This window comes from Diadema antillarum, unplaced genomic scaffold, assembly GCF_040938485.1.
Source record: "Diadema antillarum isolate AM-2024a unplaced genomic scaffold, OU_Dant_1.0 seq00000958_RagTag, whole genome shotgun sequence".
In the NCBI taxonomy this organism is placed as follows: Eukaryota; Metazoa; Echinodermata; class Echinoidea; order Diadematoida; family Diadematidae; genus Diadema; species Diadema antillarum.
The window spans coordinates 13,071-22,738 of NW_027271806.1; the positions used below are offsets into that span (position 1 = coordinate 13,071).

The 9,668-nt window shown below is 34.9% G+C and overlaps 1 long non-coding RNA gene across 1 annotated transcript; it reads left to right on the forward strand.

The window, feature by feature from the left end:
- The first annotated feature begins 1,043 nt into the window (after positions 1 to 1,043).
- Positions 1,044 to 4,019, forward strand: LOC139741870 (uncharacterized). The gene is made up of 4 exons (XR_011711648.1): positions 1,044 to 1,276; positions 1,880 to 1,986; positions 2,404 to 2,554; positions 3,509 to 4,019. It is a non-coding gene; the product is annotated as an uncharacterized lncRNA (long non-coding RNA).
- Positions 4,020 to 9,668: the final 5,649 nt, after the last annotated feature.

Genomic DNA, 9,668 nt, shown 5'->3' on the forward strand with positions numbered 1-9,668 from the left:
TATAACGTGGACAGTACAGGTCCACTACTACTAACGTTACTGCGCTGGTTAGATGTATTTCTATTTGTAGGGCTAGAGCCAGGTCCAGGGCAAGAGGCTGTAGACTATACAGAAGATGTAGATGTAGATCTACCAACGTTTAGAGTCTAATAGTAATATACTAGACCTACAATATAAAATCTAGGGCCGGGGTCTGAAGCATAAATAGCTGGCGTCTGGAATTAGGATCTAACCTTAGTCAAGATCTGGGCCACTGATTCTACCTAACATTAGAGGCTTCTAGTAATCTACTACTCATATCTAGGCAGTTTTGTTGTAAAGACCCAGCTTACTAGGCCTAGCTGGACCTAAGTTTAGGCATCTAGAGGTTCTAAAATCTATGCATAATAATTATACTATATATGTAGGCTAACTTTGATCAAAAAGTTCATGTTAGATCTAACATTAGAAGATCCTAACATTAGCTCTAACGTGAATTATCTAGGCTAATATTAGTCTCTAGAGCAGAGGTCTAAGGTTGATTCCACTCTTTCTGGTATTTGTAGACCTGTGGGTTCAGAAAAAGAGTCTAGGATTTAGGCCTAGGTGTTTTATATAAAAGCGAGTCTACAACCAAGTGATCTTGCCATTCGAATATGCCTGAAAGAGAGAGAGAGAGAGAGAGAGAAAGTGTTCAGTCCTGACTGCCAACCTCTCCTAATCTGTGAATCATTTACATGTACTCTTCTAGTTTACAAATAGATCTAGTCAAAGAGAAACTATTTAGAAATGTCTTTACTCATAAGTACCAAGTTCTTATGTTAATGTCTCAAAGAATAAAGGTTCATTTGAAAAAATGTAAATATTACATTTTTAATGGATCATTTATACCGACTCACTGAAACCTAAATATCTTCTTCTTTTTTAACTTTTTAAAAAGCTAAAAAAAAAAAATATCATCTTAATGAAAGAGATATATTTTTAGTTATAATTGATTTGCATGGGAAACAAAGAAAATTATGTCAATGTCAAGATGCCTTTTCAAAACAATTAAATTTCAAATTGATTTTATTTTTTGTTCACTATTAGCTTATAATGCTCTGCTTTAAAGATGAAAAAAAATTATTTGAGTCATGTTGATTTCTGTTTTCAGCTAGATGTACCAACAAGTGGACAGACTGAGTCTTGTCTTCAAACTTCACCAAAGAGAGAGACATATGCCTATTCTGACTTGCCAAAATCTAATTGTAAAGACTGAGCTCTTTCTACCTGCAACAAATTGCAGAACAACCAGAAGGTAAGAAACGGTAAATGTCTTAAATAGCGGTCTAATTTGAAATATCTTTTAAATACTAACTTACTAAGTGTTTGATTATCAAATGTATCACTTCAGTGCCCAGTTGAAAATAATGCCAAATCTAAATACATTGAGTATCAAATATTCCTATTCCATTTGAATAAATTGTAACAAGCATGTTTTCGCTTTGACAGTTGCATTACAATGCAGTGTACAAATACTTTGCAAACAAAGAGAGGAGAATAATCTTATACACGTGTATCTCCATTTATATAATAAGGGGAGCAAATCTATGATCGGATGTGTATTCTTGTTTTCTTGTAAATTCATTGCATGTTCTATTGTAGAGGATCATATGAAAGAACGGTATTCTATCTACTGAAGATGAGATCATATAAAAATCAAACATAAATGTAATCAAGTAAGATATTATATGTAATGAAATATTTCTCAACCATGTCAATTGGCACAAGTGTTTAATGTGTGCACAAATGAAAATACGTCTGTAGTCACAGATCAATTAACTTTCCATTGTTATTATGTTGCGTTAAGTATGGCGTAAGGGTGATATGCTGTGATGTATTGTTCTTTATTTTTATCAAGGTGTCACCAACAAATGGACATGCTGAGTTTGAGATCACATCCACTAGAGTGAGGGGGAGATAGAAAGATGTCTTGACTGCGATGTGAATGCCCTTTCCAGCTCAGAAGTAAGTGTCATCGATTTGAAATTAGGAATATCATCTCATGAATACAAATCGATTTATGCAAGGAAATCATATCCTAATCCACATACAAATGAGAGCATGATACAATCAAATATTTGTGTACAGGAATTACAGGTGTCAAGATGACTTCCATCCTACATAATTCATTTTCAGTAAGATATGGCTTTAGAGCATCAAAGATGATAATAACAATGACATGATTAATGTATTACATGTAAGACAAATTAATGTTGACAGTGACCTGAAGATCCAAAATCTCATACTAAGGGATTCATGAGATCGTGATGATTAATTCTAATTCATGATGATTGTGTTTGTTTATGTTGCAGTATGATTATCCTGTTTCACTCATAAAAATGATAACTTATTTAAGTTTTTGTTAATTGTATTTTCGACCAGAATTAGCACAAAGTGGACAAAATGGACCCTGCAAACCACAGCCAACTACGGACAAGAGAGAGAGAGAAAAAAAAAAGAAAGAGAGAGATGTCCTGACTACCAACCTCTAATCTGTGCATCCTGCACTCTATTTCGAAAGGAAATGTGGGAGGTAAGCAATAATACATGTACATGTAAAATGTAAACCCCAAATATGTTGGAATATTTTGTCAAGCCTTTGACATCTTGACCAAATTTTTGACTGTCGATCGTTCATTGGGCAGAAAATTAACGCATGTTTTGCTAAATGAATGCAGTACTGCATAAGCATGTAGTCAATCACTCCAACAACGAAGATTTACATGAATTAACGCTGATTATTATTTTTTTTTAGCCTCTGTCAAAGATGGTTGCAGGAGTTTTTATGCTGTTGCAGTCATCATTCACACGCACATCTGTCCTATTCTCATCTTGCAATAACTTAACATTTACTCAGCAGATCATCTTCAACTTTGGTTTTATACAGAAGAGATGATTACCTGCTGAGCCTTGTACAAGTAGCATTTTAGTTATTGTTGTGATTTTGCTGCTGATTGTAAATTACAGGGAAACCCTGATTTTTATTGACTGTAGAGCATTGCTACCATGACATTATATTTACCTTCGGATGGCAAAGTTACCATAACCTCTAAGCAATTTGACTTTGATTAGTTATGAGGGTATTGATGTGAAAGGTCACAGGGACATTATATGCACGAAAGTGTTGAATGTATCCAGTTGCAGTATCAGGCAAGCACTACCTTGAAATTCTTCTGAATGGAATAAAAAGCTTAATGGAAAGAATTGGATATTTGGATCATGAAAGTTTCCTACATTTTATATTTCATCGTGTACTCACGGTTAAATTGCTACAATTAGGATCTACTGTATGAAATAATATACTTTACAGTTTCAAGGAAACACTACATATAGAGGAAATCAAGTAACCGTATGTCTTTATTAGCCTATATGTCACTGTGTCTTCACCAAAGATTAAAATGCCCATGTCACTTTCCTCATCAAGTAAAGACAGATACACCATTCTTTTTCTCTCTCTCTCTCTCTCTCTCTCTCTGTCTCTCTCCAGAAACAACCCTGCCAGGCTATCCGGTCCGCATCCAGATTCCGTATGAAGGATGTCATCAGAACCTGAACTTACATGTGGAATGCATCCATCTAAACTTCTCAAATATAATCACAATGTGCTTTCAGAACTATTATAGAAGTTGAATATATAAAAGACATGTGTATATATTAGACATTTCTACTAATCCAGATTAAATGCTTCTTTTCTAATTTTTTTTTCTTTTTTTTTCCCTTAGTGATGAAGTAAAACAAGACCTGATATCAAAATGTGCACAACACTACTTGGCAAAGAGCATTTACAATATGATTTGATGTAGATCTACTTCCAATTTTGATGGCAGCATTAAAGGGATGAGGGATGGCCTACTTTTGGTTGAGATGGGGGCTGATATGGAGATTTTGTAAAATAATGAGAACCCTGTTACGAAATATTAAAGAGTAAACAATACCAAGAGGAATTCCAAATTTATTTGTTAAAAATTGGTTTTGAAAAGGCTGAGATGTACAAAAACAAAGAGGTCCTAATATAGGTGGCACCCACTTCTAATTATTATCATTCTGTGTCACTTTTTAAAAAAATTTCTCGGCCGTTTCAAAACCAAGAACTTTAATCAAACAAACTTCAAATTACTCTAAGAATTTGATGCTCTTTCATATTTCATAAGTTGTTTTTATTTGCTTGCAAAAAGTTAAAGTCTGAATCTCCATCTCAACCAAAACTATACCATGCCTTTGAGACTCACAGTTACAAGCCGCATACTAGTAGTTCATGGAAATTGATCCTGTTATTTCCTTTGAAGCCCAAACGCCAACATTTTAATCCTGTCAGATTGGAATGTCTTTTGTTTTTGTTTTTATGGGGGGGGGGGGGCAACAAAAGGGAAGTGAACTTTGCCTTTCTTCATCAGATGGAGGAAAATATGTGACATGTTAGAAAAAAAAACTGCACGTTGAAGTGCTTAAAAAGAGAAAATTTCACAAAGTAACAGTTGGTGAATCTGAAGGGAAATAGCATAGAGCATGTTTTTTCTTTTCTAGTTTAAGATATAAAAGAATAGTATGTAGCTTAAAGGAACGAACATAAGTAAAATGTTTCAATCCAAACGCCAAGTACAAGAAGTAGTGAAAAGAAAATGTACTGGTCAAGATGTATGTTTTGCCAGGTTTTCTTTCACATGTGCCATAATTGTCATGATGTTGGTAATACTGTAATATATGTTAGCTATTCAGGGCCCCAGCAATGTATTCTGGTACTTGGAATGAGAGAAAGTATTAGAGGGAAATACCGGTACCATGCATTTTGGAGAGGTGATTTTTTTTTCTTCATTGAGAGACGAGTATTCAGTACAGATACCTTATCACACTGGTCTGCAGAACACAAAAATAATATCAGACTAAAAGTAGATTTTTAAAAATTTGGCAGTCACCATTCTAATTTAGTTGTACATTGACGAAAGTTCAATGCAACAGCGTACAGTCATAATTAGCTAGGATATGTAACCACAAATTTTTAAAAAGATAGAGATATTGAAATATTGCTTAAAGAGAACATTTTGTTTTTCTAACTGGTGTAACGTTTGTGATGCTGGACACATTATAGTATATGTCACATAAAAAAAAAATTGAGGCTGTCAATGCAGTTAATGTAGTCAGCGCAATTTGTATTGTTTTTCAAACTCTTTTGATGTATATCACAGAGATTTGTTCATGAAAGACATTTTCACTGAGGACTCATTCTTTTCTAAAGCTTTTAATCATTTAAGAAGATTGCTTTCAGATGGATTTTTTTGTTTGTTTTTAGATGTCCACAAATGGAGACTGAGGTTCTTTACCTTTCAAAACGAAATACTGTTGAAGAGAAATAATTATATATATTTTGAAGGATTCAAGCATGTTCTTACTGTGTATGGTATTCTAATCAGCATTTTGGTAACCAGCAACATAGATGTCAAGTGCTGCTATTCTAGTAAATGTACGCTAATGGCAAATCATTGCTTTAAAAAAGAGAAATTGCCTCGTTTACTGTTTACTGTATTTCATTCGTGAACGCTGTTTGAGACGGTGGTTGCGGGCGTGTGCACATTGTGTAGTACGTTTTGTTGGTTGACTGGGAATTTAGAGTGTTGGTGATAACTGAAATGATTTTTTTTTCACAAATTTGTGATAATATAGAAAAAAATCGAATTGCAAACAAACAAGTTGTTACATGTCTGCTCCAAGGACATAGAACTTGGCCAAGGATTAATATAATCTGCAATATAGACTCGATGATATAACCGACTTAATGATGGGAAGGGGAAATAAAGCTGTTATTGCATTGTACGCATTTCACTTCTACTTCCTTTTCGCTTGTTATTTTCTCTTTTGAGGGTGATATTTGCCTTACTTTTTCACACAAATCCGGGATACATAATAACATTTTTATGTCGCCGACTAAGTGTGCGTTCCAAACAACGTTCATGTCAACAATCAACCATCATAAAAGAAACATTTAGTATAAGTCTTCTGCGGGAGAATAAATCAAAATAAAATGCAAACACCTCGCCTTAGAACATTACAAAAGTAAAAGTGATTTCGTGCCTATCCCTTGCAGGGCTCCGTTTCAGGGCCTGAGAATGCAAACTATATAGCATTACGAATTCCAAAGCATTCTCGGGGGAAGGGGTGAGTATGCAGGATGGGAGATTTGGTATCGTAATTTTTCCCAGTAACATGTGATTTGTTATCACGGTTTCCATGACAACCATTTCCGAACATAGTAAACAATTTTATATAACTCTAAGGTTTCATTGTTAAACATAGATTAGTTAGATTGACACATTTTTCACACACACAAAATGTTTCAACACTTTCGTACGTTTTACAATTATGAATATTTGAAATTTTCAGGGAGTGACCTAATGATGATCAGTTGCCATGGTAACAACACTACTGATTTTATTTTTTTGGGGGGAGGGGGGGGGTGGGGGGTGGGGAAGAAGCACATTTCAGTCATATCAAGGTGCCACAAAGGGTTTTGCAGTCAGCTATCCAACCTGTCCATTGACTTCGCCAATTATGTAAGATAAATACCTACACGCACTATACCATGTACAATATATATGGGCTTACGCTATACATTCGATTTTTCATTCAAAATGCGCGTCCGGTAAAAATACATCGTCCCATTTAGGATAACATAAAACGAGTTATCTTTCGCCTTATCTTGTAATTTCTTTGCTGCATAAGATATCAGAATATATATTATATTTCGGAATAATAAAAACTTTTGAATAGATTGATTTAGGTAGTTTAAAAAAACTTTGAAATATTGGTAGATTTTACAAAGTACAATTTTGAGTAAATCAAGTTTTTATGTTTCATTGCGCCATATATGTGCGTGTAAAAATTCTACATTCAAATGCATATTAGTCAGGTTCTAAACTTGAAATGGAAGATAACACATTTCTAGTTTGAAAGGTACTTATCAACCATTACTTATTTCGGTAAAAAAATAAAAATCGTGATTTTTTACATTCTTTCAAATTTTGTGCTAAAAAAGACATTTTTCGGCAAAAACGCGCTTGACATCCGGCCGTACGCTAAACTTGAGTATTTTTGCAAGACTTTCAGCTGGAAAACTTAGCATTAACAAATTTTGCCGTCCAAAGTAAAAAAAATCGTCTTGGCTGGCCTACTAATAAACCAAAGGCAGGAATTCACTTACTTGTTGCTATGTAGAGCAAGTCTTCGACAAGTTTTGTGGTTGTTGAGGGCAACTTTTGTGAACAAAGCATACATAACCATAAACTCTGAATACATTACAGAACCGGTTTATTGACGGATCTTTATGGTCATGTGGTCTACGCAAGTTCATGTTTCAGTATTTGAACATGATTGACGAATGCCACAAATCTGTACGTCGGGCAAGCCTATGCATCATGTCGCTTTGTAAACGAGTGAAGTGCCTAACCAACTGAGAAACAAAAAATACAAGTAATTTACACCCATGTGCACATTAGCTACTCCGAATCTCGGGACAGTTTAAAGGTTTTTAAAAACAAGCCAGACTGCTTTGATAATGCTTTCTTGGTCTATCTGTTTGATAAAATCCCATGCATATTTCCAAGCCAATATTCCCGTCTTGAATTGCTCCAAGTCATTTATAATGTGTTGCCATGTGTTACAATTATATTGTAGAGATTAAAAATTCAGCAATCAACAAGCTTTGAAAATTGTAGTCCTAAAGAAACAACTACAACCTCATATACAAAGAACAAATAGCTCAAAGAATGAAGAGTTCTACTCCACCTTATATACACTAACAATGAATAGGACCTAGTAAAATGTCGAAAGAATGATACAGAACTATAACCATAGCATTTTCAATTTTTTTTCAGTTAAAGTATGTAAATTTTGTTGTTCTCGTGTAACCCAAAGACTACACAAAAGTAACCTGTGTTTTCGTCATTCATTTGCTTGATGATCCCATAGTGTGAAAGGGCGTTGAGATGATAGCGCACAACAGACGAACAGGAGGCAAAATTTTCATATTGTTGTTCCTCTTTCTGTTGTATTGATCGACATTCATTTCCGAATGTTACATTTTTCCCCCGCTTTGTTCAGCATCCCACCTAACATACAGTATCATACGTCTGTCCACACTGGTCACTGAAAAGACCGGGGGGGGGGGGGGGAGCGGGGTTCATATTCAACATAATGTGGAATTAATATTTTAAAATCAGAATTTTGAAACATAGTACTGGGGGATCTCTGTTCACTCATATGTCTGTCTCTTCGAAAATAAAACAACAAAAAAAGGATCGTTTTATGTTGTTGATGTTGTTGTTAATGTTGTTGTTGATGCTGTTGTTGTTTTTGTCCTACTCTTGGTTTAAAGTATAGAGGACTTTTTTTTCTTGACGTAAAGAATTCAAGCAAATAGTGTAGGAAGGAACATCTTCCACGACTGAATAAGTTGAAGAATAATTGAACTAATAACATCATTTCCTATTCATTAGAAAGTGTGTACTCTTGTCCATTATTGTTGATCCGCACGAAAGTTATGTTACATTTTGAAATTAGATAACCTTGTCCTCGATTTTGATAAAACTCCTGCCATTTGACTCGTACGACTGTACGTTTCTGTTCATAGTTTTCACTACACATTGTATATAGGAACAAGGACAAGGAGTGGGGTGGAGCGAGAACATGTAGGAGTAGAGCGTTTCTTCTTCAGCTCCCAAAGGAAGAAAAGAATGCTGAGCAGAAGCCTGAAAGGTAAATTCTACTTTCATGTGTGTGCTCCTTTTCTTCTTTCTGCCTACGGAGATGTTTAGTGATAGAGAAGGAACCTTTGTACTAATGCTATAGGCGGGTCTATCGCAAATGTTGATATTGCTATGACAAAAGACGGCGCTTCTGTTGTATGAACGCATCATTCCTCAACGTATGCGTCATTCGATCCTCAATCAGAACAAGTCAAGCGAGCAGCAGTTCGCTGTCCCTAGTTTCAATATTCTTGGCAAGAACTATTTAGTGTGTAGAGAACAGGACGACAGAATGAAAATCAGTATTAAACCCCCCCCCCAAAAAAAAAAAACCCACAACAACAACAACAACAAAAAACCACTAATTCTTTTACTGCACAATGATACTCAAGTACGCAGACCTACGCATTAGCCAATTACTTCATCTGTAAGATTTTACATTCAAGTGCTATAAGCCTCGCAAACAAGACTACGCTAAAAATATTTCCTTGCAGTCTTATAACATTCTAGAGCCCTCTGGTTAGATGCGATCCGTACTAGACACCGTCGCGTCGATTGTTTGCTGGGCATATAGTTGTCTCGACAGGAAAATGAATCGACGGGGAAAAATATGGAACTTGCATCTAACATATATAAGAGATGGTAAAAACTTATTGAGGTGAGGGTTCAATTTTCATCTTTTTGCGCGATATTTAGAAGCCACTTTCTGAATTGTTAAAGAGCACACAGTTCTAAGAGGAATTCAAAGTTTATAATCAAATATGATGAAATTCAGTTTCAAAATAGCTGCGATATAAAAAAAAAAACAACAACAAAGAAAAACAAAGCAATCGTATACACTGTATAAAAGATTTTATTAGGATCGCTTTGTTTTGGGTATCTCAGCCATTTTAAAGGCGATTTCCATCAAAT